Source organism: Pyrus communis, chromosome 10 (genome assembly GCF_963583255.1).
Source record: "Pyrus communis chromosome 10, drPyrComm1.1, whole genome shotgun sequence".
In the NCBI taxonomy this organism is placed as follows: Eukaryota; Viridiplantae; Streptophyta; class Magnoliopsida; order Rosales; family Rosaceae; genus Pyrus; species Pyrus communis.
Window position 1 is genome coordinate 11,710,143 of NC_084812.1, and position 8,678 is coordinate 11,718,820.

The 8,678-nt window shown below is 39.4% G+C and overlaps 1 pseudogene; it reads right to left on the reverse strand.

The window, feature by feature from the left end:
* Positions 1-5,512: 5,512 nt before the first annotated feature.
* LOC137746717 (probable esterase KAI2) lies at positions 5,513-8,476 on the reverse strand (annotated as a pseudogene).
* Positions 8,477-8,678: the final 202 nt, after the last annotated feature.

An 8,678-nucleotide genomic window follows, 5' to 3' on the forward strand; every position in this document is an offset into this window, starting at 1 on the left:
CCGTGGGGCTTCCCTTTGGCCCACTCCTTCATATTGTTGAGCGTTGAGCGCTCGGTTGGCTATGAGAATCTTGGCATCCCTTGGTGTTTTGTCCACCAATGCTCCTCCCGCTGATGCATCAAGCATTTGACGTTCGATAGGAAGGAGGCCCTCATAGAAATATTGAAGGAGAAGTTCCTCCTTCATTTGATGTTGAGGACATGAAGCTACAAGGCCCTTGAAGCGCTCATAATAAGCCGGGAATGTCTCACCATGATTCTGTTGAATACCACTAATTTTCTTCCGTAGGAGAATCACTCTCGAAGTAGGGAAGAATTTCTCCAAGAAAGCACGCTTCATACTCTCCCACGAAGTCACAGTTCCCGGGGCTAGTTCGTAGAGCCAATCTTTGGCCTTGTCCATAAGTGAAAATGGAAAGGCCTTCATCTTCAATATACTCCCATCCACATTGACGGGGGTCATGCTCGAACAAACCACCTCGAACTCCTTCAAGTGTTTGTTGGGGTCTTCCATAGACAAGCCATGGAACTTCGGAATATGGTGTAACAAACTGGACTTGAGTTCAAATTCCTCAGTTTTCCCCTCTGCAGCCGTGGGGTATTGGATACAAAGAGGCAATGCATTATCCAAACCCGAGGCCGAAAGCTCCTTGATGGTTCTATTATCTGCTGCCATGGCTTGTTCTTCTTCAAAAATCTGATCCGTGGGCTTTTCTTCTACACCTACTTCTTCTTCTTCAAGCCCAGGTTGTGGTGGAGGTTGTGGTGGCTCTTGTTGACTCCTCGTTCTCCTCAAAGTGCGTTCAAAATCACCGTCAAAGTTGGAGATGTTCTCTATAATAGGCCGAGAGCTACGAGTCATACACAGTACCTAAAAAACAAAGAAACAAACAAACTAAGAATCTGAAATAAGAATGCACGAAAAACAAAATATAAAAATAAAGACAAAGGATTAGCAAAGTTGCTAATCCCCGGCAACGGCGCCAAAATTTGATGCGAGAATTACTTGACACTCAAATTTTACCCTCGTTTGACAATTGTAGTAGAATGGATAAGTGAGGGATCGTTCTAGACCGGGGATTAGGAGGGCTTGCTAAAACCTTCTAAATTGACTTAAAAACATAAAAACTAAATTAAAATACTCTTAACAAGACTACTATGACTCAGAATGGCTTTGAAAAACTCAAATTGTCTAAAACAATCAAATTGACTCAAATAGAAGCTAGAACCTGATTTAGACGAATTTGCAATTGTTTATGACTCCAAAAGCTTAAAGATACAAAAATAAAACAAATACGAATGATTAAGACTTAACAAAATAGGGGGGGAATTGTGGTTGGACGATATTAAATTAAAAAGACAGAATATAATTAAAGGCAAAATGTAAATATGAATGTGATAAAAATATGGATGATGGAATAGCCAAGGGGTTCTTCTCCACACATGTTACACTTGCAAACAGAATTGATTCTCAGTTGGTCTTTCGATAAGTTGTGAAACTCAATGCTCCAAGTTAATTAGATCCGCTTAGATTAACTTTCAGATTTCCCTAAATTCGTTGGATTGAATGGAATACGCATTACAACCAAATTATTCTTAATCAAAGTCCCTAACTATGGAATACGCATGATAGAGACATTTAACCAAGATCATTAAGTTCAACGGAAATCATAAACATCGACGAGGCATTCGTTACTATGGAATACGCATGAAACTTATGCCAAGAATTCGTTTAACGCGATTGTTTATAAGCAACCTCTACTACTTGTGAATATAAGTTCATAACGATTAGGTGAAATTCACTTATATTCTAGCGTCATATTTATGCATGAAAATTAAGCTTGCAATCTCAATGAACATACATAAATAAGTTATCAATCAAACAGTTAAACGAATTGAATCCACAACTTATGAAATTCCAACCAAACGTAATCAATTCAAAATGCAAATATAAACATAGTTTCGAATCACCCCCTAGCTAAAGGGGGTTTAGTTCCTCATAACTTTGAAATCAAAGAAACACCTAAACATTCCAACAACTCAAACGTGAATTGTATGAACGTTTAGGCACTCTTCTCTTCCCTTCTCATACGTACAAAACAAAGAGAATTAAATTTAAACTTTGAAATCAAAGAAACACCTAAACATTCCAACAACTCAAACTTGAATTGTATGAACGTTTAAGCACTCTTTTCTTCCTCGTTGTTGTAGCACAAGGTCTAAGGTGAGCTTTGGGGATTATGTGAAGTGTTTTGGAGGGATGGGAAGTGGTTGGATAGTGGCTGCAATGAAGGAGAAAAACTGCACAGAAAATGGAAGTGTTTGTAACTGAAAATGTGTATGGAAGAGTGAATGAATTTTGAGGAGTGTTGGATGCTTATTTATAGGTGAAATGGGGGAACAAAAGAGGGAATATTGCAGCTAGGAGGGGATGAATGATTATGGGTGCATGTGTTTGGAATAATGAAGGGGGAATGTATGTAATAAAACAACTAGGAAAAGTTATGGAACGTTGGAAATGGGAGTGGGAACTCACGGCATTGTTGGGTTGTTTATGGGAGAATAAATGTATGATAATGGCTAAATAATTAAAGGGAATGAATGGGAGTGACACTAGGTTGGTTATGCATGTGAATGCAAGGAGGAAAGCTGAAAATGCAAGGGAAGCTCACGGCACAATGTTGTTTTGCTTCTTGAAATGCATGTGAATGCATTTGAGTGTAATATGAAAAGAATGACTAATTAATGTATGTAGGGTTGATATGCATGTGAATTAGGTTGGAAAGAGGTGGAAGTGGAATGTTATGCAATGATAATGTCTTGTAAAGATGCTAATAAATAATGCATGTAGGGTTAGCTAGGTTGGCTTTGTTTGGGTGCATGTATGTTAATGGTGGTTTTGCATGTGAATTGATGGATTGTTTTTGATGGAATGGATGGTTCTTTGCATGGCTATAAGGGATAGAATAAGAGAGAATGGGCTAGGCCCTTTGTTTTATGTCCAAAGTGAAAATAAGGCCTTCAAATTCGTCCAAACTTTGGCTCCATGGATAAGCTATCCAATCCATGCCCAAAAATGCTCCAAATGGCCTCAAAATGCACTTTCTTGCTCCCTAAGCCCTTAGAACCTGAAAACACACAAAAGAAGCATAAAGAACTAAAATAACTAAAGAAACATAACGTAAATGTACGAGAACAAGCCATTTAAGTCGCATGAATATGCTCCTATCAGAGTGCGATCCCACGTGCCAAAAGGAATGTGGCAGGAATGTAATAACACAAACTTAGTACGGGCAAACTAGGAAAAACATTGCGCTTATGAACAATGTTTAGTTCATTTTGAGTTTTAGTATATATTAAATTTCACTTATTAGGTAAAAAGATGCCATTATTCATTCAAACTAGTAACTTTGAGGAGCGGACATGGACCACATATTTGAAATACAATAATGGGTGATTGTATCGTTTGAGCTAAAAAATGCTTACACGAAGATGATGATCAAAGATTCAAAATGATTAAAGGTTAAATATACAAATGTAGCGGGTGAAGGAACAATCAAACCTAGATCTCATATACAAGAATGAATATTCATAATTATTTGGGTAGCAAGCTCCATGAAAAAAAATGTGAATCTTTTCAATTCTCAATCTTTTCAATTCTCATAGCATACTTAATATTTTCATCAGTTCTTAAAATGACAATGTTTACCCTTCTTTATGTTTCACACACTCTTCCACTTGTGAAAGAAACCGACCACCACTACTTGCAACTACCACAACCATCTCAGAGGTGATGACTTTCTTAGGCCGAGATGAACACCACTATCTTCGCCACCATGAACCACGGGTCCCCACCAACCCCTCACCATCGTTTCCACCCCACACCACCATTAACATCATGATCATTTTAGTTAGTACACAAAAAATAAAACAAATTTATATGAAAATTTATTAAATGATATGATACTACTTTTTTTGTCTCACAACACTGATAAAATACAACTTACCAAACACTTAACATCTTTACTTTACAACTTATCATTTTTAATGTGCAACAAAAACAGTTTATTAAAAGAGCAAAAACAATACTAAACTGGTCTTTAGAACTTTTATGTGATTGTTTGCTAGGGTCATGCTGGAATATGACTTAAACCTATGCTCCAATTTTAAAATAGGAGAAGAACTTGCATTAAACAGTTTACTGTTATTGTAGCGTTCCGGCCCAGTAATATAATATTATGTGTACATTTTTCTTCATATAATATTGTATTATTAGATCAAAACGTTATGTGAAAATAAACATGTTACATTTAAGAATAAATATGCGCATGTTTTGAGTACAATGAATGTGGACATCCCATGTGAACACAGATATTCATGCAACTGCTCTCATGACTCATGACTCATGAGTAATCAGTCATGACAAGTGTATTACAAACTTTAGGATCCCATTTTTCGCTCGCCTTTAACTTATATATAACATGCATCCCTCCCTGGGAACAAGCTTTTATACTTCCATAATACAAAGTGGAAAACGTCAAATATTAACTTCCATTAAAGGTTGCTTGAGAAAATGCAAGTGGTGCCACTGCACGGGGCTTCCAAATTGAAGAAGCAGAAGTTTTGTTTTCATATGCATATCTTATATATATCTATATGTGTAGTTGGTATACAAAAATAGTTATTAGTGGATACTGTTGTTGTGCTACTTTACATCCTGTTAGAGCCTTAGAGGTGGGTTTGAACCTCCTTTTGCTATTTTTTACTTCTTTATAATTAAATGCATAAATTTTCAAAAAAAGTAACACAAAAGTTTCATTTTTTTACTTCTATGTAATTAAATGCATGAATTTTAAAAAATAACACAAAAGTTCCAACGGCGTACCTCTTAAATTTAAAGGAAAACACTAATATACACCGCACCACCAGTTGTTTATAGAAAGTACAAACTAAAAAAACAATTACAATCTCAGCTTTTATTTAGAGGTTTCGATTTATTTTGCATACGAATCTTGGAATCTCGGGACCGCTTTCATTCATTCATATGACGTAATCCTAGGATCCCTAGAGATCCTATGATCGTGATCATTCATCGTACATCGTGTGGTCAGTTTTCGTTAGGTACTATTTATATTTAATTTTAACTTTTAAATTTTAAAATGATTTCTGACCGCACAATGTACGATGAACAGTGTCGGATCATTTTCCTCTCATGTCGCCGGATCTTTTTCCTCTTGTGATGTTGTCCATGTGGTCGGATCCTTTTTCTCTTATGACGTTGTCCATGTGTCCTATCGCATCACACATTATCCACATGACTCCGAAGTCCAACCAACAACCAACAAAGACAATGACCTTTTGAGACACATAGACAACGACCGACGTTGTATTTTATGTATTCAATAATAAATCTTGTTTATTTTGCTCCACATAACATTCCATTATCGAATCAAAACTTCAAGTTGCACTTCAACCGAAGATTAATATTACAATAAAAAAAAACATTAATACAATTAGGCCCCTATGTCATATCTAATGTGCTTGAGTAGCACCGAAGTTTGGGCTAGGCAAACGGGCCATGGGCCCGCTGGAAGGGCGGGTACGGGGCAAGTTCATATTATTTTATATACAAAACAGGGCGGGGCGGGTCCAAGTAAACAGAGGGGCGAGGTGGATCCAATTTTTTGAAGACATAGGCCCTCGACCTAAACTATATCCAATAAACCTGTTGATCTCAAATCTCACACACACACCACATCACTTTCTCCCAGACTCAAACTGAAACTCTTCTCCTCAGTCCTCCCTCTTGATCTCTCTTTCCCAAAGTCCTCACACTCGATTCTTAGTCTCTCTCAATTGAACTCGAAGGGACGAAAGCCGAGCTCTGTCTGACTCAGATTTGCATAAAAGCCGAGCTTTGCTGATAGTCTTTAATTAGCCCATCTTCCCAAGCTTCCTTAATCAACCATTTTAGTTCCTAACTCGAAAGCCTCATCGACTCCTTCTTTTTCTCTCCCAAGTCCAATATGTTGACAATATTGTAGATCCACCGTCTCCCAACAACTGCAAGTCGAGAAACCATTAGATCCAACAAGCTAAATACAAATGTGAAGGAGTCGGAGATTAGGAAAAGGTGGAGACTTGTCACCAAATTGTGAAGCAGTGGCATTAAGGTCGATTGAAGTTGCAAACAGAGAGATGACTGAAGTTGCAGACAGAGAGATGATTGAAGTTGAAGACATCTCTTAAATTTTAGGTAGATGGGCCATGGACCCACTCCAACAACACTAATACTGGCCCCACTTGACCATTTGCTCAATCCGTCAGGTGTGGGGTTTTAATACAAAAAGCTTCAATGATAGTTAGAGTGGGGTAATTCTATTAAAATGGTTTGTTCTTAAGCCTTCTGGCTAATGTAGGACAAAGGAATTCTAACACTCCCCCACATGTAAGACTCCATTTTATAGGTCACATGTGAAGTTCCACACATCGGTAGCCATGTGGAGCCAAACCAGGGCTTACCCGTTCGGGCGGGGCCAATGGGGACCCAACCATTCATGTGGCATCTCTTGGCCTACGTGGAGCCAAGTCGGGGCTCACCCGTTCGTACGGGGTCAAAGGGGACCCACCTGTTCACGTGGATGTATGGGCTCGTCCCCTGGCTCTGATACCATCTTAAATTTTAGGTAGATGGGCCATGGGCCCACTCCAACAACACTGATACTGTCCCCACTTGGCCATCTGCTCAATCTGTTAGGTGTGAGGCTTTAATACAAAAGGTCTCGGTGATACTTAGAATGAGGTAATTCTATTAAAAGAGCTTGTTCTCAAGCCTTTTAGCCAATGTGGGATAGAGGAATTCTAACAACATCGATAGTGGCAAAGGCCCAGGTGATGCTGCTGTCAGGAAATGGTGATTGTTGCTTCAATTTTTGATTTGGGAGTGGGGAAGAGTAGAGAAAGATAAAGAGAGAATAAAGATGATACGAAGAGGAGAAAGAAAAAAAAGACACTGCCAATATGCCCAAAATTGAAAAAAAATAATAATAATAATTGGACCCATGGACCTGTCCCGAACCGGCCCGTTTGAAACAGGCCAGGTTAGGTTCGGTTCCCAAACTCAAAATCTCTTTACCCGCCCTGGCTCGTCCTGTTACTATTTAAAACGGGTAAGGTCCAGTTCCTCCAAATTTGAGCTCGGCCCGTGCCCGGCCCTAATTGGAGTTACAATATCCGGCAACCTCAATTGCGGGAGATGACCGTCTGACGACATGATCTCAATGATAGACTCGCCGCCAAGATTCTGGTGCAAATACTTGGACACAACCATGGGGACAGCAAGGTCTTTTACACTCTGTAAAATGTGACTTAACACCGTGATTAACGTAAGTATTTGTCTCATGTTGCTTTGGAATACGGTTTGTGCGACGCTGGGGGCAATGTCTGGTCGCATGTTGAATAGGGTCCGGTTGAACTCCTGGACCGCCACTGAGTCGATGTCGCCACCCACCGCCAGCGGCGCGAACTCGGAGCACCATGCCTTGTAGTTGGACCGGATCGCCTCGAATAGTCGCTCCAGATCTTCTTGCTCGAATCCCCCGTTGTAGTCCACGTCATTGAGGAACCTATAAAAATGGTACAATTTAATTGGTTGAATTGTTAATTGTGTTTTGGAAGTGTAATTAAATAACATAAAAATGATTGAGAAAGATTGACTCTAATTAAATAGCATAAAAATGATTGAGAGATTGGAGAGTCAATATACTAATCAAAAAGGTAATTTTCGAAGATTTAATTATTCAACCAGATGGATGGATCCACGTTGAACGTACATGTACTAATTTAACAAAAAAATTCTCACATAAAAAACAAACGAAAAAGGTAAAATTGTAGAAAATTAGTGACAATTGACTTAATTAGTTAATCAAATTGATGGATTTGCACGAATAAATTTTGAACGGCCTCAGACTCTACTTTGTTGGAAGTGGCCGAACTTTAAACTCTCCAAATCACAAAAATTAAACTTATATCTTATTGGGAGGTAAATTTGGGATTGTGGGACTGAGCTGAATTTCAGATTATAATAATTGACTTTGATTAGTTCCTAATTAAATGGAGTAATTAGACGACGATGTAGGTTTACCTAGAGGAGGCGGCGATCATGATGAGCTTGGTGAAGAGGTCGGGTCGGGTGACTGCAGCGATGGCGCTGACCATGGCGGAGGCGGAGTGGCCGACGAAGATGCATGACTCGACGTGCAGCCTTCGAGGGAGGAGTAGCGCTCGAAGTCGAAGTATTCAGGGTTGGTGGTTCCGGCGGCCATGTTGTCGTACATAATGACGCGGTAGTCGTCGACGAGGTGGGGGATGAGGTGTTTCCAGACCGACTGATCGGTGCCGAAGCCGTGGGCCAGGACTAGGACTTGCTGACCCGACCCTAAGACCCGCACGTTGTGAGCTTCTTCCACTATTCCCATTGCGTCTCTCTCTCTTCCTTCTTGCTCTCTCCGTTGCTTGTTGGTTTGGTTGACAAGTAATAACTGGCACTACATTTATAAGAATCCTGGTGATATGATCAGTGGGGGGAGTACTGATCAGCTACTGTTGGTGTACTGGAGCTTTCTGTATTTTATGGAGTTATATACACAAGGCCATCGATTTAGGACAAATATAAGAACG